Source organism: Grammomys surdaster, unplaced genomic scaffold, assembly GCF_004785775.1.
Source record: "Grammomys surdaster isolate TR1022 unplaced genomic scaffold, NIH_TR_1.0 125982, whole genome shotgun sequence".
In the NCBI taxonomy this organism is placed as follows: domain Eukaryota; kingdom Metazoa; phylum Chordata; class Mammalia; order Rodentia; family Muridae; genus Grammomys; species Grammomys surdaster.
In genome coordinates, this window is record NW_021620798.1 from 5,026,969 (window position 1) to 5,052,069 (window position 25,101).

Genomic DNA, 25,101 nt, shown 5'->3' on the forward strand with positions numbered 1-25,101 from the left:
ATGATTTCCCCACCCCATCCACCCTCTCCTTTGTTTCTGAGAGGGTGCTACCTCACCCACTCCTATCTTACTTCTCTAGCATCCCCCTTCTCTGGGACAACAATCCTCCAGAAGACCAACTGCCTCCTTTCCCACTGATAAGGCAGTCCTCTGCTACACATGTAACAGGGGCCATGGACCAGCCCATGTGTGCTGTTTGGTTGTTGGTTTGGTCCCTGGGAGCTCTAAGGGGTTCAGTTAGTTGATAGTGTTGTTCTTCCTATGGGGTAGCAATCCTTTTCAGGATCTTCACTCATTCCCTTAATTATTCCATAGGGGTCTCTGGGCTCAGTTCAATGGTTGGCTATAAGTATCCGCATCTGTCTCAGTCAGCTGCTGGTAGAGCCTATCAGAGCACTGCCTTATTAGGCTCCTCCTGCAAACACATTTTAGCATCAGCAACAGTGTAGGGTTTTGGTCCCTGCACATATAATGGATTCCAAGTTGGGGCCATCTTTAAATGGACTTTCCAAGACACAGCAAGCAATCCAGTAAGCATCATTCCTCCATGGCTTCTACATAATCTCTTGCCTTCAGGTACCTACTCTGTTTGAGTTCCTTTCCTGGCTTACTTCAGTGGTGAACCATGATGTAGATGTATGAGCTAAATAAATCCTTTCATCCACAACTTGATAGTGTCATTTTTTTATCACCAAAATAGTACCCCTAAATAAGACATGACAGTTCCATAGGGTATTTATTTTCTGGTCCAGTCTACTTGTTGTTATATATGCCTCTTATACCTTGATAGACACCTTCTTCCTTGTAGTAGGATTTTTTTTGGGGTGTTTTTTTGAAAATATTTTCTGTCTTTTCAACCTGGGTGTCTTATCCTTCCTGTATTCAATTATTCTTAGATTTTATCTTTTCATAGTTTGCCAGATTTGCTAGATACTTTGTGCTTGGATTTTATTTTAATTTTTACATTTAATATTTTCTTTGTCCAAGGTATTCAATTTTTCTATTACACCATTAATGCTCAAGATTCTCTCTTCTATATGTTGTAATTTTATAGTAAAGTTTAACTTTGAGGTTTCTGTTTCAGTTCCTAAAAACTGAAAGTAGTACTAAGCAGAAAGTTCACTTCACTAAGTGCTTTCATAAGGAAATTGGAGAGATCTCATACCAGTAGTTTAAAATTACATCTGAAAGGTCTAGAAAAAAAGAAGAAGCAAACACACCAAGTAGGGATAGACAGCATGAAATAATAAAAATCAGGGCTGGAATCAATCAAATAGAAAGAACAACAAGCCAATACAAAGAATTCATGAAATGAAGAGCTGGTTCTTTGAGAAAATCAACTGGATAGACAAAGCCTTATCCAAACTAACTAAAAGACAGAGAGAAAATGTCCAAATAATCAAAATCAGAAATGAATAGGGAGATACAGCAACAGACAATGAGGACATTCAAACAATCATTAGATATTACTTCAAAACCCAAAAGCCTGTACTCCACAAAATTGGGAAATCTTAACAATATAAATGATTTTCTAAACAGATGCCACTTACCAAAGTTAAATCAACATCAGTTAAAGTATTTCAATACCCCTATAATCCCTAAGGAAGTAGCAGCATTCAATAAAAGTCTCACAATAACAACAACAACATCAACAACAACAACAAAGCAAATCCTGGCCAGTTGATAAGAAAATACCAATATTTCTCAAGCTATCTTTCAAAATACAAACAGACAGAACACTACCAAACTCAGAACACTACCAAATATGACTACAGTCACCCTGATACCTAAATCACACAAATACAGAGAATTTCATACCAATTTCTCTTATGAACATCAATGCAAAAATATTCAGTAAAATACTTGCAAACTAAATCTAGGAACAATAAAAAAGCATCCACTATTATTAAGTTGGCTCATTCTAGGGATTTGGGGATGGTTCAATATATGAAAATCCATCAATGTAATCTACCATTTAAACTAACTGAAAGAAAAAAAAAACATACATGATCTTTGTTGGAGTAATTATTTAAAAATCGTGCGCCAGTCAGCCGGACTATCTAAGCTGCAGCAGCTCTGCCTAGCTCAGCTGCCATGTTTCTCAGCCGGAGGCCACATGTGTGCTGCAACTAGAATCGACCCACCAGAAACACTAGCCCTGCCACCCACGAGATGCCAGTGTGGGAGATGGCTCTGCCAAACTTCTACGCTGTTTCCATAAGGCTGGTCATTGCCCAGACCATCCAGCCATCCACACGGGCCCAGTAGGAAAATGAGACTCTAATGCTTAAATTATCCAAAAGCTTATATATTTGGTAATGATCAGTAACAAGATGCCCATACAATCAGAAGTGTAACCCAATACCCAACCTAGATATACCAACTACCTTTGACTGCTACAGACAAATGAACATCCGACTCCATTGCTCCTACATATCTCATTCTCCTCTCCTGTCTCCTAGCTCCTCCTCTTCCTTCTCCTCTTTCTCTTCCTACTCCTCCTCTTCTTCTCCTTATTCCTCCCACCTTAGCTCCTCCTACACATGATCATCAAATTGGATGTTGAAAAAGCCTTTGAACATTCAGAGACCACACTGTGTCTTCTGACTATATGTTGCTCTCCATGATAGTTAATGTTATGTATCACTGTGGCTAGTATACCAGTCCACAGATGCCTGTTCAACAGTCATTCTAAATTCCTCTGAAGACATTTTAAATGAGATTAGTATTTACTTCAATAGACAGGGAATGGTTTATCTCCATTCTATGGTCAGGCATCAACCAATCAATTGAAGAGTTTTCTAGTTTATAGTAGCAGGGTCTCAGTAAGTAAGATAGTCTCAAACTCATGAAGAGCCTCTTGTCTTAGCCTCTCAAGTTCTGAGATTACAGGCAAGCATCACCACACCTATTATCATTTACTATTATAGAAGAGGAATTTCTCAGCATACCATAATTTTTCCTTAGGTTCTCAGGATGCTCACAGTGAAGATTTCAGATTTTCTAACTTTCAGCACCATATGACCTTTTTATTTATTATATATTTTATTATTTTAAATAATCAAAAAATTTAATTATATTTTATATTCTCCTTCTCCAGGTCTTCCAGATCCTCTCCTGTCCCTACCCACACAACTTTAAATTCTTTCTCATAAACACAAACAAAACCCCAGTACAACAACTATCCCCTCCTAAAACCAAGAAAACAAAAATAACTGACTTAAAAAATCAACAAAACTGTATCAAAATAAAAGCACACAGACAAAAAGCATCCTGTTCCACACATACTTTGGAAGACAATTATATTGTTCAACTACTTCTGAACATGATGCTTGTCCTCAAGTGGTTATCAATTTTTTTTAAATTCTATTTTAACTTTCAGTGACAGAATTATTTTCTTCATTTCATTCTGTTTGTGTTTTCATAGATTTTTATTAATTCATGTGTTTATATTCCCTTTAAGAAGCCTTAGCGTATGTATAAATACTACTTTGACATACTTGCCTTTTGTATTAGCCATTTTGCATTTCTCAGGGCCTACTCTAATAAGGTTGTTGGGGTCTAGTTAAGACATATTGTCCTGGCTGTTATTGACTGCATTTTATCCTGCCATCTAGATATCTTGGTTTGTAAGACAGTAATTTTAGGTTTTGATGTCTATTTTTGTCTCTGATGGGTCAATGTTTTGTTCCTTAGTTGCAGTTGCCTTTGCTGGGTCTTGGTAGAGTGTGATGTCTGTGGGTTAGCTAGTATAGAATGTTTCTGAGATCCTACCTGGCCACCGGGGGTTCTGGGTAGAATGTATTTCTAGGAACTGGAGTCTGACATGGATAGAAATGGACTAGTAGGAGAGGAGGGTGTAGATTGCAGAGAGAGGAAATCAGGGTATGCCAGCATATGCACAGTCTGCTGGGGATATGGGCAGAGAGGGAGGAGAAGTCACAGCAAATAGTTTGCCACACAGTTAAACATTAAAGTGAGAGATGGGATTTGGAGGGAAAGAAGGTTAATATAAATTGTTTACTTATATACCTGTCCAGAGCGGCCTGTGTGTCCCAGAAATGGCTTTGGAAGTTGGCAGTTGAGACAAATGAATCATCATCAATCTGCCTATAATATTATATAAATGAAATAAAGGATAATAAAATCTATCAAACTCTGTGCAAGAAGGAATGTAGAATAGATTTAAATAGTTCAACTTTAGTCTTCACCTAGTAAAATTCTTTTTTAATTTTGCTTTTGTATATCACAGCCTGTAATACATTATAAAATATAGTACAAATACAGAAATGGGAATTTAAATACTGGTGAATTTTTCAGTCATCTTTCTGTTCCAAGCAGCTTTTTCTTGCCATTCTTGCTTCCAGCCTACCCATGTAACGTATTTTTTGTGTAGTTTCACATATCTCTGTTTTTTTCATTACAGTACTCTTATCATTATTATTATTGTATAGTTTCAAGTCAATCATTTTCAATAGTCTGTTTCAGAAGGAGAAAAGTGAAGTATTTCCTTACTTTATTGACTATGCCTGGACATAGAATGATGCTAACTAAGTATTTGTCATATATATGGTTGAATTGAAAGTAATTATAAGCAAGCCTTACTGAACAATGGACATTCATTAATAAGTAGTGATTTTTCCTTAGGGCTTGAATGGAACGTAGTAGATCTTCTTCATGACTCTTAGCATATTTGGGGATTTCTCCATAAGGTTTGAGGGAAATATCACAAATTATGCATGCTTTGCTTCAGAAATTAATGATTAGAGCTATGAATAGTAAAAAGTTGAAAATTTTCACTTCCCAAGCAATATTTCATTTTTACTGACAAGTATATTGGAGAAAAAAATGTTGATACTCTTTTACCTTTTTTTTCTCATGACATTTTGGCACAATTTTATTAATATTAATTTATGTAGATGGAATATTATTCATTCAACAGTTTTTATTCAACCACTATTATGAATGTAAACTATGAAGAAATTATATTAGTGTTTCTTGTTACTCATTTTCTTTTTATCTTTGCCACTAGATAAAAAAAGAAATAAAAATTAACAATGATGAAAATAAACTATATGTACCCTTCTAAAGTATTTGAATCTTTATAGAACATACACAGATAAATACTAGCATTCAACAACATGATAAAACTCAATGTCATACCGTGAGACATTTGTTCTGAACTTCATATTTCATAATAATAATTTTATACCTACCAAAATACCTATAGACTTGTTATTAATAGCTATATAAAGATAAAATTCTTCTAAAGCATATCTCTTATCATCTATTGAGCAACAAAAATATATTAAATTCACGTTTAAATGTGTGGTTGTTCTTTTGCCTTTCCATAAAGTAATTTTAGCTATGTTAGCTAAAGGTTGTCTCTATACCACATCTACAGGAATTAAAAAACGAAGACTTTTTTTTTGACTGAAATTCAATTCTGTCACTTTGACATTATAACTTCTTAAAGAGTAGTAAATGTGACATAATAGCATCCTTTTTTGTCTAATGGAGTATAAGGACAGGACTCAGTCAGGGCAAGATTTCACTATATGTAGAAAGGATTTCAGAGTACAAATTGTTTATATTGAACTGGACACACACACACACACACACCAACAATTAAAACTTACATAGATTAAGGAAGAAATGATTGTTAATTATGGGTAAAATTTTGTAAAGACTAGGTCTAGGTATAAATGCATTGGAAATAAGCCCAATGGATAGTTTATGCCACACAAACTTACTTGGAAAAGTGTGGTTGTGATGTACTGTATCAGAGAAGAATCTACTTTCAATTTAAAAAATAAAAAGGAAGAGGAAGGCTGGTAGTACAGTAAGTTTTAAATAGAACAATGGAACTTGGCTCATACTAAATAAAGTTTCAAGAGAACATTAAAATTAAAAACGATAGAATATCATTTTAGGATAAAATTACAAAGACCTGTCATTGTGAATGAAGGTTGAGTTGTTAGAATACATATATTATACTAAAGGTACTTTGCTGCCTAGTCTTATGTCAACTTAATACACAAATGAGTTATCTGAAAGGAGAGAAAGTGAATTGAGAAGATACTTCCATATTCTCTGGCTGTAAGACATCTTTTTAATTATATATTGATGAAGAAGGGCACAGCCCAGCCCATTTTGAGTGGTTTCATCCCTGCGTTGATGCCTCTTGCTTCTCTAAGAATGCAGGCTGAGCAAGTCATGGAGAGCAAGCCAGTAAGCAGCACATCTCTATACCCTCTGAATCTGTTCCTGCTTCCAAGAGCTTGTCTTGTTTAAGTTCCTGTCTTGATTTCTGTCAATAATGAACTATAATGCGGAAGAGTAAGATGTTGAATATATACTTTCCTCTACAACTTTCCTTGGTCATGATGTAGTAAACCTAAGACAGGCACTAAAATTTACTTCCTAAAAGTTACACATAGATCAATCAAAATCAGAATTAGCCATTACCAACTTTGCAACATGGAGATTTCCTCCTGAATTTAAACTATAGTGACTTGACTATGTATTGGAGATTGCAGAACCATTTTCTTCCAACTTCAAATAAATAAATGCTGTAAAGAAATAAGACAAAAAACAACATATGTAATATTTGTAACATTCTAGCCCTTCCATTTTAACTCCATAGCACTTTTCTTTTCTTTTTTTTTTTTTTTATTGGATGTTTTATTTACATTTCATATATTGTCCCCTTACCCCATCCCCCACCCACCCAGGAACCCCCAATCCCCTCACACCTCCTCCTTCTTCTTTGTGGATGTAACCTCTATCTACCCCCCCCCACTCCCACCTCCCCACCCTCAAAACTCCCACCCCCTGGGGCGTCCAGCCTTCATGAGGTCAAGGATCTCATCTTCCATCTGTGCCCAGCAGGGCCCTCCACTCTTATATATTCAGCTAAGGCCCTGGATCCCTCCATAAGCCATAGCACTTTTCTTATCCAAGTTACTTTGTGTGATTTTCAAAAACAATGTTTTCAGAATTACATTCAAATTAATTAATGAATACATAATTACAGAATGCCAAATACTAATATATTATGAGACAACCAATGAGCTTGATTTAAAAGTGATAGCCACTACATGTTATTGTTGTTTTTTCACTTAACATCAGAGTCACAGAAAATTCAGATATGTAATTATCTACATAATTACTGAAAGCCTTCCGTGAACTAATTCACATGGTATATCATAAGATTTCTGTAACATCTTAGTTTAATAGTAATCGGCTATAATACATTTATTTATTTATTTATTTATTTATTTAATTCTTTAATCATTTTTTACAGTCCAGTGAAGGTAAGTGTAGATGAGTTTCTCTGTTTGCATGCATAAGATCAAGTCTGCAAAAATTAGCAATAGGTGGAGGAGGTCTTCTATAGAACATAACCCTTTACTTAGAAGCTAGTGGCAATTGGCAATTGTTAGGTATAGAAAATCATTCTTTGTTGAGGATATTTCCACTGGTAATTTTCTTATGCCCCTCTGTATCCTCCCCACACTCATAAACAGATAGTCCACAAATTCTCAAATATAGTCCAGAGACCTAGAGTAGTAGTACAAAACATGACTGGCCAAATCAAATCAAATCAAATTTAAGGAAATGATTATACTGATACTTGGCCATACTCATATACTCATAGATCAGTGCCTTGTCCAATCAGCATCAGAGAGGCTGTCTCTGGCAGCAAATGGGAGCATGTGAAGAAACTCATAGCCAGAAATGGTATGGAAAGTGTCTAAATTGGGAGTCTCCACAGGGTCCCTCTCCTTGGAGATCAAGGAACCCAGTGCAAGAGGTGAAAGAAATACTTTAGATGTCAGAGGGTATGGAAGACACCAGGAGAACACAGACCACCAAATCAACTAAATAGGATGCACAATGTCTCATAGAGACTGACATTACAAGCCTAAGGCTTACATGGGTCTACACCAGGCCTCTACATATATGTGTGTGTGTATGTGTGTGTGTGTGTGTGTGTGTGTGTGATTCATTTTTTTAAATTGTTTTTGTGAGACTCCTAACAGTAGGAACAGATATGCCTCTGACTCTTTTGCCTACTCTTGGAACTCTTTACCCCTTATTGGATTGCCTTGTCCAGCCTCCTTATATGGGGGCTTTTGTCTTCCTGTATCTCCTTATGTGTTCTTTGCCTGTTATCTGTTTGGAGATTTGCTCTTTTATTAAGAGAAAATATAAGGAGTGTGGATCTGAGGAAAAGGGGAAGAAGGAGGAATCTAAAATAGTGAAGGAATGGAAACTCTGTTGGTGACCTGCTGTAATAGAGAAGACTCCATTTTCAATAGTAATAAATTTCAAAATTGTCTAGTATATTCTGATAAAAGTCCATGACCTTCATTTTCTTTTCATAACAAAAAACAAACAAACAAACAAACAGCAACAAATGCAGAACATTGAAAACAAGTTATAGGGCAAATAATTATAGAAAACAATAGCAGCACAAAGCTCAAGAATGCTTAAAGCACTTAATTTGGAAGCAAGCTTTGAAAATTCACTATTAAATTAACCTGTTATTATGAAAAATTAGCTGGAGGACCAAACAGGGAAGGAGAGAATATAAAATTAAGGAACAAAGCATACTATAACAGTTACCACTAACATGCTGAATTAAAATAACATGAATTTATGGTCAGAATTCAAAAATTTGTTCACTAGAATATGCTTCTGCTAGATATTCTTGGATAAAAGATTACAATTCTTATTCTTTTCAGTTGTAAGAAAATGCTCAATTCCTTAATCTGTGGCCCCCTACTTCTGCACTATGCTATAATTTTAACATCTCTCTAACTACCATAGATATATGCTTAAAGATTTTTTTTTTATATTTTCATGTCTTTATTATTATGCAATATGGTCTTTAAAGCCACTTTGAGTATCATGAGATAAAAATATGTACATAATATATTAATATTTACATATTAATATATTACAAGATATGTTTAAAAATCACCAGCAAGCAATAAAGTGTATGCTAAAAAAAATTACCACCAAAACAAATAAATAAACAGAAAGAAAACATGGAGTCCATTTTAACTACTCATTGGCATAAGGCTATCCTGGAATGTGGTTGATACATGTAGAAAACTGATTCTCCTTTCCCAGCAAATATCAATGATAAACAGATTCATGGTTAAGCATGGAATTTTGTGTCTAACTCCTCTTCTTAATGCTGAGATTTATGTCTGTTTTGAACTTTGGCAAGTTTTATGCATGAATGGGTAAGTAGTTGGGGAAGATGTGGGAGGAGTTGGACAATTGCTTCTCAAATCCTTTGGGGCACTCCCATCTTTCCTGAGCTACATGTTTTACTCCACCTTCTGAGCTCCATTGTCCAGCCACAAATTCACTTACCTTTACCAGCCATGCTATGCCAGGAACATCCATTTGAGACACTCTCATCTGCTCTAGACACACTGCCTACCACATGCCTTGGGGAATAACAAGATACTCTGAGATGTACACTGCTACCTAAGTTTCATTGTCCATCTTCTGGCTGCCTACTGGAGGTCTCTTGCACCACAAATATCCAAGTTAGGCCTGCCTTTTTTATTTTAGTTTATTTTATAGGATATTTTATTTATTTACATTTCAGACGCCTTCCCCTTTCCCAATTTCCCCTCCCTAGAACCCCCCTATCCCACCCCCATCCTCCTTTTTGCTTTTATATCATTTTAATTACATGCAAGTATTAAGGTCAGTTCTAGGTTGAGGAACTAGTAATACAATAGATGCAAATAGTCAAGGAACACGCACCACAATAAACACAAATAAAGAATAAGCAAGGCAATAAACAAAATTCCAGGAATACACCCATGATCACTGTTTCCAGGGGCTTATCAGGATAACTAAAATATCAGAGCCAACTTCCCTGTCCTAGCCCAAAGTCATTTTCATATCTGAAGCCTACTTCCTTGTTCTAGTGTAATATTTAGACTCCTGCCTGAAATTACTTTCTTTTCTTTGGCTAATGTCATATTCCTGCCAAGCATCCCATTTCCTTGTCCTTGGCCCATGTCAGATTCTTGTCAAGCAACCGCAAAAGTTCTCTGCCTCTACCCCTTTTTCATTTCATAAACAAGACTAAGCCTGCCTTATATCATTCTTGGCAGAACAACCTAGGCCTGCCTTCAATAGAATGGTAACACCAGGAACATCCAGGCACAATCAGATGAATAAAGGCCAGTGTAAGATCACAATTAACAAGAGCCAGAGAAATATAATACCTTCAGAGCACAACTATACTACCTCAGCAAGCTCACATCCAAAGCACACACACACAAAAATGACCTTAAATCCAATCTTACAAAGATAGCACATGCATTTACAGAGGAAATGAATAAATCCCTTAAAGAAGTACAGGAAAACACAGTCAAATAGGTAGAGTCTTTTTAAAGAGGGAAATATGTCCTTTAAAGAACGACAGGAATGTACAATTAACTCAATGAAGGAAATGAATAAAGCTGTTGAATACCTGAAATGAAAATATTAGACTATAAAGAAAACATAAAGCAAGGGAATCCTGAAGGTGAAAAATCTAGAGAAGAGAACAGAAACAATAGATGAAAGCATCACCAAGAACACAGGAGATAGTAGACTCTCAGGTGAGGAAAAAGGATAAAAGAAATGGATACATAAGTCAATGAAAATGCAAAAATCTAAAATATCCATGACACAAAACATCTAAGATATCTTGGATAGTATAAAAAAATCTAATTTAAGAATAATAGGACTAGAAGAAGGTGAAGACTCCCAGCTCCAATGCCCAGAAAATAGTTTCAACAAACTCATAGAAGAAAATATTCCCAAACTAAAAAGATGCCTATAAACATATAAGATGCTTATATAAAACCAATTAGGTTGTACTAAAAACGAAAATCCACCTACTACATGATAATCAAAACACAAAATCTACAGAACAAAAAAAGAATATTGAAAGCAGCAAGGGAAAAATGGCAAGTAACATATAAAGGCAGACATATCAGAATTACACTGGACTTCTCAACAGAGACTCTAAAAGCTAGAAGTACCTTGGCAGATGTCTTCTAGTCCTTAAGAAACAGGGACAGGCCTTTATGGAGGAAGTGAATAAATCTATTAATGAAATACAGACTACTATGTGAAGCAAAACTCTCGACTATAGAGAAAATAACATATTCCAAGACAAACCCTCATTCAAAAAATATCTATGTATAAACATAGACTTACAGGAAATATTATGAAGAAAACTTCAACCCAAGGAAGTTAAGTACATCAAAGAAAACAAGGGAATTAATAATTTCACTCTAGCAAAATATAAAATCTCTCAATATCGATGGACTCAATTCCCCAATAAAAAGACACAGGCTAACAGAATGATGTCAGATGAGATAGACTCTTGGGACATGTAATGTTTGGAGGAAGTATAAAAAGAACTTAACAAAGAGTGACAGAGGCTGAGCTAATCTTACTTATAGAACTAGCTGTGAAACACTTTGTTGTCTAGTGTCTTTGCTGATCTTCTCTTTGCTGAGAGACACAAAGGCAAGAACTCCTGGCATTTTTCCTGGTCCCTCCTGCTGGCTTGTGCTGAGGGTAAGGCCTGGCTGCCTCTGCTAGGTAGTGTCACTGTTACTGATTCCTGTTGGCCATCCTGACTCTATGTAACTGGACTGCTGGTGTATCCGTGACGTATTTACTAGTGTACTGAGCTGCCACTGCTGACCTATGAACTGATGGGCCAAATTCTAGACAATGCAGTCAGGAGTGACTCCAAAGAACCATTTCTAATCAGGTCTACTTCATACATATCCTTTCTGTTCCACTTCAGCAAGGTGGATGTATACACAACTAACATCAAAAAAATAAAATAAAAAAATAATACTGTAGCCTTCCATTATACAAATGATAAAAGGGCTGAGAAAGAAATTGAGAAAACAATCCCCTTTACAATATCAACAAATAATATATCTTTGTGTAACTCTAATCAAGGAAGTTAAAGGCCTATAAGACAAGAAATTCAAGACTCTGAAGAAAGAAATTGAAGAAGATTTCAGAAGATGGAAAGAGCTCCCATTTTCATGGATCAGTAGGATTAACACAGTCAAAATGGACATATTACTAAAAGCAATATAGAGATTCAATGCAACAAAAATTATTTACAGAATTGAAAGAATAATTACCAACTTTATATTGAAAATCAAACAGTCCAGAATAACTAAAACAATTCTGTAAAATAAAAGAACTGGAGATACCATTCTCCCTGATTTCAAGCTGTAATACAGAGCAATAGTAATAAAAATGACATGGTACTGGCTCATCAATATAATGGAATCAAATATCCAGAAGTAAACCCACACACCTGCAGACACCTCATTTTTGACAAAGAGGCTGAAACTGTGCATTTTCTAAAAGAAAGCATCTTCAATAAATGCTAGATACCATCATTTAGAAGATTTCAAATAGAAGAACCATATTTATCACCTTTCACAAAGCTCGAGTTCAACTGGATCAAAGTCCCCAACATAAAACTGGACATACTAAAACTAGTGGAAGAGAAAGTGGGGATCTTCCTTAAATATTCTGGCACATGAGACAAATTCCTGAAATAAATATCAACAGCGCAGGCATCAAGGTCAACAATTAATAAATGGGACCTCATGAAACTGAAAAGCCTTTGGAATATTACAGACACTATCAATAGGATGAAATGGTAACCTATATAATAGGAAAAGATTTTAACCAATGCTGCATCAGTCAGAGGAAAAATCCAAAATATATGAAGAACTAAGGAAAGTAGAAACCATGAAACCAAATAACCAAATTTAAAAGTGGGGTATAGAGCAAAATAGAATTCTCAACAGAGGAATCTCAAATAGCTGAGGAGCACATAAACAAATATTTAAGTCATTATTCGTTGAAATGTAAATCAGAAAAACTCTGAGGTTTGATCTTCAGAATGGCTAAGATCAATAAACTCAAGAAATAGCAAATGCTGTCTAGGATGTAGAGCAAGGGGAACATTCTTCCATAGCTGGTGCAAACTGGTACAATGATTTTAGAAATCAATTTTAAGGTTTCTCAGAAAATTGGGAATAGTTCTAACCTAAGAACCAGCTATGCCACTCTTGGGCATATACCCAAAAGATGTTCCACCATAATAACAGAGACACTTGTTCAACTATGTTCATAGCAGCTTTATTAATAATAATCAGAAGCTAAAAATAACCTAGATGCTCATCAATTGAAGAAAAGATAAAGAAAATGTGGTACATTTACATAATGAAATATTATTGAGCTAAAAAATCACAGCATGAAATTTGTGGGCAAATAGATGGAACTAGAAAATATTCTCCTGAGTGAGGTAACTCAGACCCAGAAAGACATGAATAGCATGTACTCACTTACAAGTGGACATTAGCTATAAAATAAAGGATAACCATGCTACAATCCACAGACTCAAAGAAAATAAGTAATAAGGAGGGCCCAAGGAGGATTGTTGAATCTCACTCACAAAGGAAAACAAAACAGTTATTGTAGGGGAATGGAGGGAGCAAACTGAGTGGGAGATGGGATGAGGTGGGGAAGACAATGGGGATCAGGTGTGGGAATAAAGGGGAGCAATAGAATGCTGAGAATGAGAACTGAAACCAGTAGGGAGCATCTCTGAGACTAACTGGAGCCCCGGGCCTGGGGAAGATCTTGAAAGTCTATAGAGGTCACCATAGCTAAGAATCCTAACAGTGGAGGATATGGAAGCTGAAGTACTTACCTCTTATAGCCAGGATGACTTCTACTGGAGGAAGGGTTATATCAAACTATTCATAAAACTTTCAAACCCAAATTTGTCCTGCCTACAAGATGTATAGGTATAAAGATAGAACAGAGATTAGAATAATGGCAGAATGATTACTGGCTCAACTTGAAACCCTTCCATTGGAGAAAGGCAACTTCTGACACTATTAATTATACTCTGCTAAGCTTGGAGACAAAAGCCTAGCATAACTGTCTCCTGAGAGGCTTCATAAGGTGGCAGTTGGAAACAGATGCAGTGACCCACAGCTGGACAAAAGAAAGAATTTGGGGAAACTTGTGGAAAAGTCGGGGATAGAGTTGAGGAAGTCTGAGGGGATCAAGGATACTACAAGACTACACACAGAATCAAATAACCTGGGCCAACGCGGCTCACAAAGACAGAACCATCAACCAAAGAGTATACATGGCTGAAACTAGTTCCCCTACATGTTTGTGGCAGACATGCAGCTTGTTCTTCATGTGGGTAACCTAACAATTGGAGCCAGGGCTGTCTCTGACTCTATTACCTGCCTTTGGATTCCATTTCCTTAACTGGACTGCCTAGTTGGGCCTCAGTGTGCTAGGATATGCCTAGTCCTGCTGCAACTGGATGTCCCAGGGTAGGGTAGTACCGAAGAGGGATTTCTCTTCTGTTAGGAGAAGAGGAGGGAGTAATGGGAAGAGGAATGTGTAATGGTTAGACAAGGATGTAAAGTGAAAAAATAAATTAATGAGAAAAATGAAGAAGGGTGGATATGGGAGGAGTTGGAGGGGAGTGGATATTTTCAAAACACATTGTAAGGCATTCTCAAAGAACTAATACAAAATTTAGAACACACAAACAACTACAAAAGAAACAAACAGAATTCATCAGGTACAATGATAAATGGAACTGTATCTCTAAAGACACAAATGAAGGCCAAAACCAGTGATAGTCTGAGTCAACAAATTTTCATCTTTAGAAATAAACTAGATGGACAATGACTACTATGGGGTCTGTATCCTTTCAGTGTGCAACAACCATCTTTGTATTCAGAATGCTTTCTTCTGTATATTCAAATAATTATCAAATGCAGACCTTAAGAATCCTGCCATGTTTACATTGGCTTATAGCCATCTGTTTCAGTGTTTTTCCACTGAGACCCAAGACTTGGTGTTAGTATACATGTATGACAGGCCTATTGCTGATTTTTGGCCTATGGTTGATTTTAGGCCTTCAGTATGTGTGAACCTTCACCCAGTCGATACCCGGTTCTGAAGATATCTGTATTCGCCCTGAACACCCACACTCCAGTGTCATTCCCTTCCCCACATCCTGCCTTTCTGTGTTTATAACCCCTGTGTGAATGAATTACGATTTGAGATACAAAACAAACAAACATGATTAATTCAGTTTCCAGCACTCTTGGTTTTCATCCAGATCAATGGATTGACCTGTAGCATACATGTATTCACTAGTCTATGTCTATGTGCAGTGACTCTGTTAATCACTACTCACTGGACATACAGTGGTCAAAGTTAATATTTTTCCACTTAATTTGAGGAAAACTTCTTAAAATTATGGAATTGTGAAATATGCATACTTCCATTGCAATATTATGAAACAGAGTATTGAAGAAATAACTATTTTTAACTCAGGAGCAGTTCAGTCACCCAATTAGTGAACATAATACTGTAGAAAAACTAGAAGAGTTGGTGAAATAACTAATTTGTATTTTAAGTCCTCATACTGAGCACTTTTGTCATAAAGTGGAAATTACAGACAAGCATTTGATGAAAGTTCCAGAAGAGTTTCTCTGCATTTCTTTCATATTGCAACAAAATCACAAACTGGCAAAATTACTTAGAGAAGCAGTAAGTTTTGGCCTTTGAGTCAGTGTGGAAGGGACTCTTTATAGAGTAATGGGGGCGGTCAGAGGGTAGATAATATCTCAAGGATGCTTTGGTAAAGATGTTTATTCTAAGGGCTAGAAAGAACCATCTGTATAACCTAATTAGCACTTCTGCTCTCAACCGGGGTCAAGCCTTTTGTTCAGTAAGCAGGTAAGTGCCTAAATGAGATTCATTCATATCAGAGTGCCATCTCTTTTCGATTTGATAGTTATTTAGGAATTTTGCTGTCAAAGGCAATTTTCCAGATCTAGAGCCAAACCCTAGTACATCTCTTTGTTCATAAGGAATAAGGCTTTTTTATGAAAGAGAAAAGTAAGAAATTTATAGACATAAATAATAAGATCGAATATCACCAGCTAGTAACTTCTAGAGTCCTGAAACTGTAGAAATCCAAAACCTGTATCTTATAATTCTAGAGGACAGATGTACAAATTTGGCTTTACTGCACTAAAACCTGAGAATCATTGGGACTCGGGCAGGGGGCTCTATGGAGATACCATCTTCTTCACGTATCCAGCATCTAATAGTCACAGGTTTTCTGTGTCATCTTCAAACTCCCAAGTCAACAGCATTCCAACTTTAAAGTTGTCTCTTCTATGTAAAGGTTTCTAGTAGATATCCCTTCTTCATTAGGAGATTTTGTATACTTATTGCACTCAAATAATACAAAATTACCTTGTCACTCCAGAGCTTTTACCTTAATGACATTTGCCAGTAACTTTGTCATGTAATGGGAAAGATTCTCAAGTATTAGATATTATCCCACAATCTTTCTGAGGAAGTGATTCTGCCTATACCATAGCACAGGCTATTCATTAACCCATTCAATAAAAGGCATGCTAATGAAGTAATTCATAATGTCTGGGTCCTTGCACATATACCTATACTGTTCGAAAAATTACAATGTTTATATATGATCTATACTTAGAATAATTACAAAGTCAGAATTTTGATAAAGGGTTGAAAATTTAATTCCAATTGAACTAAATTTCACCAAGCTGAGTTCAATCAAAATTTTGTCACAGAAAGAAAACATATTCTATGTAATATACTTATTTGGACAAGCTCACATAGTATTTCTAGTTCCCATTCTGTATATGAAACATAGAACAAATGAATGTCATGTAAAAGATTCTCTTTTACATACTCAAATAAGATTATTTATTGAAAATGTGGTGTACTATTTATGGTTTAATAGCAAACAATCTAAGCAAATCTTCTAGCTATTTGGAGGTCACTTACGCTTTGAGAAGCTATTCTGTCATTATAGAGTCATAAAACTTAACAGCCCATGACTGCTGCCTGAGTTCGATATCAAAGGCTAAATAGACTAAAACAATACATTAATTAAAGCCTATTATATTCAGCAGTTGGTTCAGGAAAATGTGGTTGCAAACTTTAAAATATATTAACAAATATAGTAATTATATCACAACAACAAATGAATTTTTTAAACTAAAATCCCACTCTAGGTATTCTAACAGTATGTTGATGTTCACTGCCTTTTCCTTTATTTTACTTCCCAAGTGTATACATCTTTCATTTTGACATAAATGCAACCACAATGCAGAAGCACATATGTATTTAGCTTTTAACAAGTGTTTGAGATAGCTAAACATTTTTTTTAATTTAATGGCTATAAAGTATTCAACAAGCCTGAATTAGTTTTCTTCTCTGTTGTTGTGTTAAGACTAACTGAAAGCAACTTGGAAAGGAAAGGTTTTATCTACTATTACACTTCCAGGTACTAATATATCGTGGAGAGAAATTGGGGCAAAGAACTCAAACATGGAGGCAGGGCTAATGCAATACTGCTTTCTGGCTTGCTGCCCATTGCTTGCTTAGATTATGTTCTTCTACAACTCAGCATCTTCTGACCTGAAGTTGCACCATCTACAGTAGGGTGAGACCTTGTGCATCAATTAGCAATTTAAAACTTACACAGAGACATGACTGGGGAAAACCTGGGGTACCAGAGGAGCTTGAGGAATAGACAATTGTGAGTCACTGTACATAGGTACTGGGAGCTGAATGCTCGTACTCTATAATGTTATTATGTTCTCTTAACTGACGCGTTATCTCTCCAGCCATATTTTTACATTTTTGAGGTTGTTGTTGTTACATTAATTGTGTCTACGTGTCTGTGTTTGTATGCATGTACATTTGTAAGGTTGTCAGTTGATAACTTGTGGAAGTTGGTTCTTGCCTTCCACTATGTGGGTCTTGGGGATCAAATACAACTTGCCAGGTTCTGCAACAGATACTTTTAACTGTTGATCTGCTATGCCAGTCCTTAAAATAATATTCTTTGTATTTTCATCTTTAAAAATCATATTTAGTTTTCTATAATGTCTGCTCTGGAGTTCACAAAGGCTTATTGTACCTGCGATGTGATCACAGTGGTGGGCAGCTCCTCATCCTTTGCCAATTTCTCCCTGAAGCCTTCTCTCAGACACTCATAGCTCATGGTAACACCATGCTAATTTTAAAAATTCCAATAATTCTGTCAGTGTGATCATCCACAACGTTTTAATTCTTTTTATAAAACTTTATTTAATCTTGTTTTACACTCCATATTTTATCCTCCTCCCTGTCCACCCTCTGGCTGTTCGCATCCCATACCTCCTCCCACCCTAAGCCCTGTCTCCACAAGGATGTCCTTACCCACCCCACCTCCCACCCCACCATACCTCTCAACTCCCTGAGGCCTCCAGTCTCTTGAGGGTTAGTTGTATCTTTTCTGACTGAGTCCAGACCAGGCAGTCCTCTGCTGTATGTATGGGGGGGGGGGCTCATTATCAGCTGGTGTATGCTGCCTAGTTGGTGGCCCAGTATCTGAGAGATCTTGGGGGTCCAGGTTAATGCATTAGAGTACAAGTGATGTCTCTTTTAGTGTACAAAGGCTGCAACAAATTCTCTGAGAGCCAGAGAGTTGACATGTGTCATAGACTCAAATACATAGTTTTCTTCTAGACAAAATATTAATACTTCCTGTGTCCATAATGAGTGTCAATGCTTAGGTTTCAGAATCTTCATCTTAGAGGCTACTCAAAATGCCCTAATTTCTGAAATATTTCTTCTGCATGATCTGAGGTTTCCTGTAGCTGCCTTCCAATACAATATCCTTAAGAACACTGACAAAAGCAAGGAATACATGAATGACTATAAAGATTGAACTACCTATATATTATTATTGGTTTTACAAAAAAATACACTGCAGAAGAGTTGAGAATATGGAAAGGCAGAGTTATTTAAGAGCCTACTGATGCATGAACATGAGCATATCATAAAATTATACATAGAACTTACATGTATATAAGAATACATAGTTTATAGTGAAGTATATTCAAAATATTTAATTATATTGAATGTCATCTTTTTCAAAAAACAGGACATTGAAATTCCATCTCCATCTGTTGAATAAGAAACCAAAAATGATAGACATAATAGAGACTGACAAAAACGTGATGTAGCTGTTTTACTTGAGAGACTGAAGGCAATTCCTGATGTATTCATTATTCACCCTCTCATTTAAAATTCAAGTATACAAGGAGAAAGGGCATTTTGATAAAAATAAGCACTAAAATATTTAACATAACATGGAGAAATTTATATACAAAATACCAAAGCCTGAGGAAAACTACAATACATTGGTATGTATTACAACTTTAATTTATTTGTATTATACATCTGTCCAGTATTTACCAAAAGATTCTGAAATCATAAAATTGTAGTTTTAGAATTTCTGGATGTGATATGTGTATCTATGTGTGTATGTGTATGAGAGCACAAGTATTCTATTGTACACATGTGGAAGTCTGAAGACTACCTCAAATGTTGGTCCTTGCCACTTTCCTTGATAGGAACAGATTCCCTTGTGTGGGTCACTGTTGAAAACACTAGTCTAACTGGCTCTTTAGCTTCCATCTTGACACAGGACCACTGTACCTGGCATTAAGTGGGTTTGCATGTTTGACACAATGTTTTCGGTAGTCCAGCAATGGCTATCTTGCTTCAGATCAGTAGAAAATCCAGTAGTCACTTAGCCTCTGAGTCAGAACATGTCAGTGGTCCTAACATGGTTTTGAAGGCTCAAAATTTTCTAGAAAGAAGGTAGGTTTCGATAATAGCAAAGGGAAGAGATATCAGTAAAAGCAGATAAACTTGCCATTAAGATGGAAGACAAGCAGGAAGTAAAGCTTCCTTATTCTACTTCCTTCTTACTGGGTTGCCAGTGAAAGCTGCCATTCACAGTTAACATTGGTGTTCTTTGGTCAAGGAAAACATTCACAATTATTCTAGGTCTTGTCTTTTAGTTAATTCCATACCATTCATGTTGGCTAACAAGACTAACCACCACATAAAGATAATTATCAATATTGTAGAGGTGAAATGATTTGCCATAATTTTTCGGACTCAATATCATTTACTTGATATAATAAAATACTGATATATTCCCAAATTAAAATATATAACCTAAACAATCATTCATATATATTAAATTATCTTCTTATATTAATATATATTAAAATAAATTAGATCTGATCTCTGCTAAGGAACATTAAAAGAGAGCACAAATTAATTTTCTTTTTTTTTAAAGATTTATTATATATATATATAAGTTCACCATTGCTCTCTTCAGACATAAACCTGAAGACGGCATCAGACTCCATTACAGATGGTTGTGAGCCACCATGTGGGTGCTGGGAATCGAACTCAGGACCTCTTGAAAGCAGCCAGTGCTTTTAACCGCTGAGCCATCTCTCCAGACCCACAAATTAATTTTCTAAAAGAAGACATTTTTAGGATAATTCATTTATTAATTACTTTTGAGCACTTACTAAGTACCAGATCCCTTAGAGAGATCAGTAGGCAGAACAAGCAAAACATCTATGGTCATCTTTATAGGGCACATATTTTTTTTTAAATTAAAAATAAAAAAGTGCCAAATATTGTTTGTAAGTCAGGGATAAAACAAAGTGATACGCTGCCAGAGGCTATGTCTGATTCTAAAATTACACTGAAACATGTAATAGCAACATATTTCTTTGAATAATTGGGCAGGGAAGATTGGATGCCATCAGATTGTTAGAATTTAAGACTAGCTTGTTTTCCTAAATTCCAGCAGGAGTCTAATAGCTGTTTTCCCCTCTATTTTGAGAAGGCTCAATATAAGCCAACATTTTCCACAAGCACTTATAATTACACTAGGTACCGCACAAAGAAAGGTAGTATCTAGCAATTGTATTTGTATTTATTTCATGCACTACAATTCTCTAGGGACCCTTGAAAAAATAGTGGTGAACAGTCTACTGTCATATATTATGCAATTTTTCTTCTATGAAAAAGTGAGTTTAGTGTCCTGAAATCATACAAAAATGACCTTCAACCACCAAGCCTTAGAAGTTGATAGCAGTGAGAAAATATCTTTTAGATGTGGATATTATAAGTGAAGTGTAGCCAACCTAAATGAGCTGCTTGAAACAACTTGGCAAAGGGCAGTGAAGCAGTTAGAGAAGCAATCACTACTTTGCATAGGAGCTACAAACAAAATCAGATTTAATGGCCAATAAATGTCATTTCAGACATCCAATTTATTCTAAATAGTTTAAGTATTTCTGTATCTGCATATGTTTCAGAGAGTAAATTCAGTAATGGCTTTTATTATGTATTTTTAGAGAAATATTTCTCTGTAATTAATCTCATTAATTAATAAAGAAATAAAAAAGTAATTTAAAATATTATAGTCAATTAAAGGTGGCCAACCTATTGGCCATTATATTATAGAACTTTCTTGAAAGAATATATGGTCCACATTTTACCTATTGTTGTCTAGAGACTTCAAGTTAGTTGGTATAAAGCTTCCTTTCAAATATATTGACTGTTTGAAAATAGAAATCACAAACTTCCTGAAAGATCAAAAATTCACATAGAATAACTTTTAGGCTCGGAAAAATATATACTTCTGCTTCCGTATTTGTATATGATTCAAAGCAATATAAATTTACCTTCCTCTGGTGTCAGTTTTTAGTTACTTAATTTCAATGATCTGAGGTAACACACTTTTTTCTTCTTTCTCATTCAAAAACTCACAGTAAACAAGGCTTTCTACTCATAAATCAATCATTTTCAATCTCTGCTATTGTCAGAACTTCTAATCATTTTTTTAGAGCCTGTTCTTGCTCTTGGAATTTCTGAACTCATCCAAGACTTTGGTGTTAGCAGAAATCTCCATCTGAATAGCTATTAGAAAAGCTTATATTACCTATGCATGAAACAGAAAGTTTCACAGCATTTGCCCCATTGTCTCCTCCAGAAAGGGTACCCTGGTCTATAAAGGAAAACACAGAATGACATTTAATATACAATTAAAGGGAGAATTAAGAAGACTGTCCAGGTTTTTTTTTTACTACAAAGATGACACAATTCTAATGAAACTATAGTGATAAGGACCACCTATGATATATTGATATATTTTTGTTATTCCATCAGAAAAAATATGTGTGTTTCTCAAAGTAATGTATAATACATTTATAATCATGTTATCATTTTAGGAGGCATAAATCTTTGTTTTCTCATGCTGTAGTAAATGTATGCAGAACCTGTCAGGATACTTGTTGGATATTTCTTTTCTCAATCCTGATAAACTGTATCCAAATTTACTTTTTGTGTAACTTTTATCCTTTACTCCCTTTCCACATATGTCAATGGCCTATCCAATTTGTCCTTGGTCTCAGTACCAAACCTTCTAGCCCTTTCTAGACACACACACACACACACACACACACACACCCCTTCATCTTCTGTACTCCTGTAGTACCTGGAAGGTCTTTCTCTTGCATGCTGTTTAAACCTGCCCAGTGCTAACATGTTATTGTGGATACTTATCACCTTTTACTTGGCCAATTAATAACAGATGCTTTCTGATTATAGAATCTCTCAAGTTCTTTTGCTTCCAATTCATGTCAGACTTTGCTGCCAGAACAAATTTCCTAAAGCATTAACCTTACTAAAACAGCTTTTATTTAAACCAATCAATGGTTCTTCAGTGACCTATTTGGCAGAGTTTAAATGCTGATATCTGAAATTATTTCAATTTTTTTAAGTTGATGTTCAAGTTCGTGTATATTCTAGCCTGAGCTTATCTATGCATTCTAACTACCATGTATTTGATTTAAAAGACTCTTTTTCAATTAAGTTTGTTGTCACTATTGACTATCATATTTTTTTCTGGTTTTAAACATCTAATTTTAATCTATCTGATTATTTACCTGAGAGTATTAATGTGTAGGCTATATAGGTCATCTATATCATATATCATATAACATCATATAACATCATGTATCATCATATATCATCATATATCATATAACATCATATACCATATACCATATATCATCATATATCTTATATCATATATCAATCATATATTATATATCATATATCAATCAATCTTTTATCATATCATATATCATATCATATATATCATGTATCAATCAATCATATATCAATCATATATCACATATCATATCTCATGTCTCATATATCTATATATCTGTGTGTGTATGTGTATCTGAACATTCAGCTACATCATATGTGTCTGTGATGTTATGAACCATGAGGATTCCTGACTCCCCTATAGGCAACATACAGAACTGATATTTTAACAGGCATCACAGATCACTCAGAAATGGACTAAATAGTGACTTCACTAAAGGGTCTTATACAATACTCCTTTAAGTCTCCTCTGTATTTTATCCAAGAATACATTTTGAGGTAAATATTTTTAAAAATTGGTCGAATTTACTTTTGGTACTGAATGTTTTAAGCTAATGAATCTCTTTAATTTTCTACTTTCAAGGTGCTAGATTTATAGTCAATGATAAAGGCACTGGCCTAACATGCATGAGGGCCTATGTTCAGTCTCCAATATTGAATCTTAAATAACAGAACAACACACAAACCTAAAGTAAACAACCACATTTCGAGCATGCAAACAAAATTTTCTGTATTTCCTTCGGGCTCTAGCTGTTGACTAGAATAAGGAACATTCCTTTTGACATCGTTATCATCTACACAATTTAGAAACTTTTAAAGGAGTCATAAAATGGACTCAAATGTAGGCTGGATAGCTGTCCAATAGGAACAAAGAGAACAGACATTGTTAAAGCACTTTGAATGTGAATGTCCTTATTGAGAATGAAGCTAGAAAGTGAAGGCAGACTCCCACATAAGTAAATATGTTCTGACAACAAAATGAAGCCCAGGTAGTTGTCAAATTCACAGCTGTAGATAATGGAAAAGTTGATAAGTCGGTAATGTAACATTCATATACAGTTTCTGGTTAGAAAGTACAAACAACTACTTCTGATCAAAATTATCTGTTCTCTCCTGACAGCTACTCACTCAAAAGAAGTGTTTTGCTGTATGTAAGAGCCTGGAGAAAACACCTCAGAAGACAAAAATAAAGGAAAAATCTGTTAGGAGAAAATAATGACTCAGATCTTTGATTAAATTTTTTCTAGTATTGTATGCATGCATAAAATGATACTGCAAATGATTAAAATAACTCTATATTGTTGTTTTTCTGTTATTAAAATTGATTCTTAAAATAGTGACTCTCCTGTATTTACTGCCCTCCTCTTTCATATAGAGCACCATTTCTCATCATTTCTATCACCTGCATCTTGTAATTCTTCTTGACCCCTCTTCCAAGGTCTTCTGTATGAGCTTCAGTCCTCCTAATTAAGGTGTCTCCTCCATTCCATTTCAATGATTTGTACCTTGTTAACCCATTATATATTGCTTGCCAAGCCCATTCTGGCAATGGTCCCATTTTACTTTCCTGATTTTTGTACTTACTACAAGTTACATATTCACATCTGAAGATTTGGAGCTAGAAGCCATGCAAGTTTCCAAAATAGGAAGGCAATGAACATTATAATATAGCTGAAATGCCTAGGATCCATATCAATGGGCATGAAATTATAACTATATTCTGTACAACAATGTCACAGTGCATAGCAGTAATGAATAGCTATTTAACTGAATTTAAGATTTTCGTAAGAAAAGGGAGATACTACCTGATAATGAAAATCTAACTAACTACTCAGTGCTAGTGAAGTCATAGTTATTGGAGGAGAATCTATAAACATCAATTTACTAAGTATGTGTAGCTCCTACTAATGATCTATAAATATAAGCACTTATCTTTATACTCATAGATAATTGTCATCTTCATCTACTTCTCATCAAATAAGCATTTTATAACAGACAGAAACCACTGTAAAAATACACAACTAATCAAAATGACCAGTTGTTGATTCCATCCTCACAGGATACCTCTACAAAACGGTTCTCAACATAAGGCTCAGGGAACATTGCAAAAGAGGGAACAGA

General features: G+C 35.3%; 1 long non-coding RNA gene across 1 annotated transcript in view; it reads left to right on the forward strand.

Moving 5' to 3' along the window:
• Window positions 1–24,316, forward strand: part of LOC114609758 — a 77,909-nt gene extending 53,593 nt beyond the window's left edge. The window contains exon 4 of the long non-coding RNA XR_003709575.1: window positions 24,101–24,316. This is a non-coding gene — a long non-coding RNA (uncharacterized LOC114609758). The remainder of the gene's footprint in view (window positions 1–24,100) is intronic.
• The last annotated feature ends 785 nt before the right edge of the window (window positions 24,317–25,101 follow it).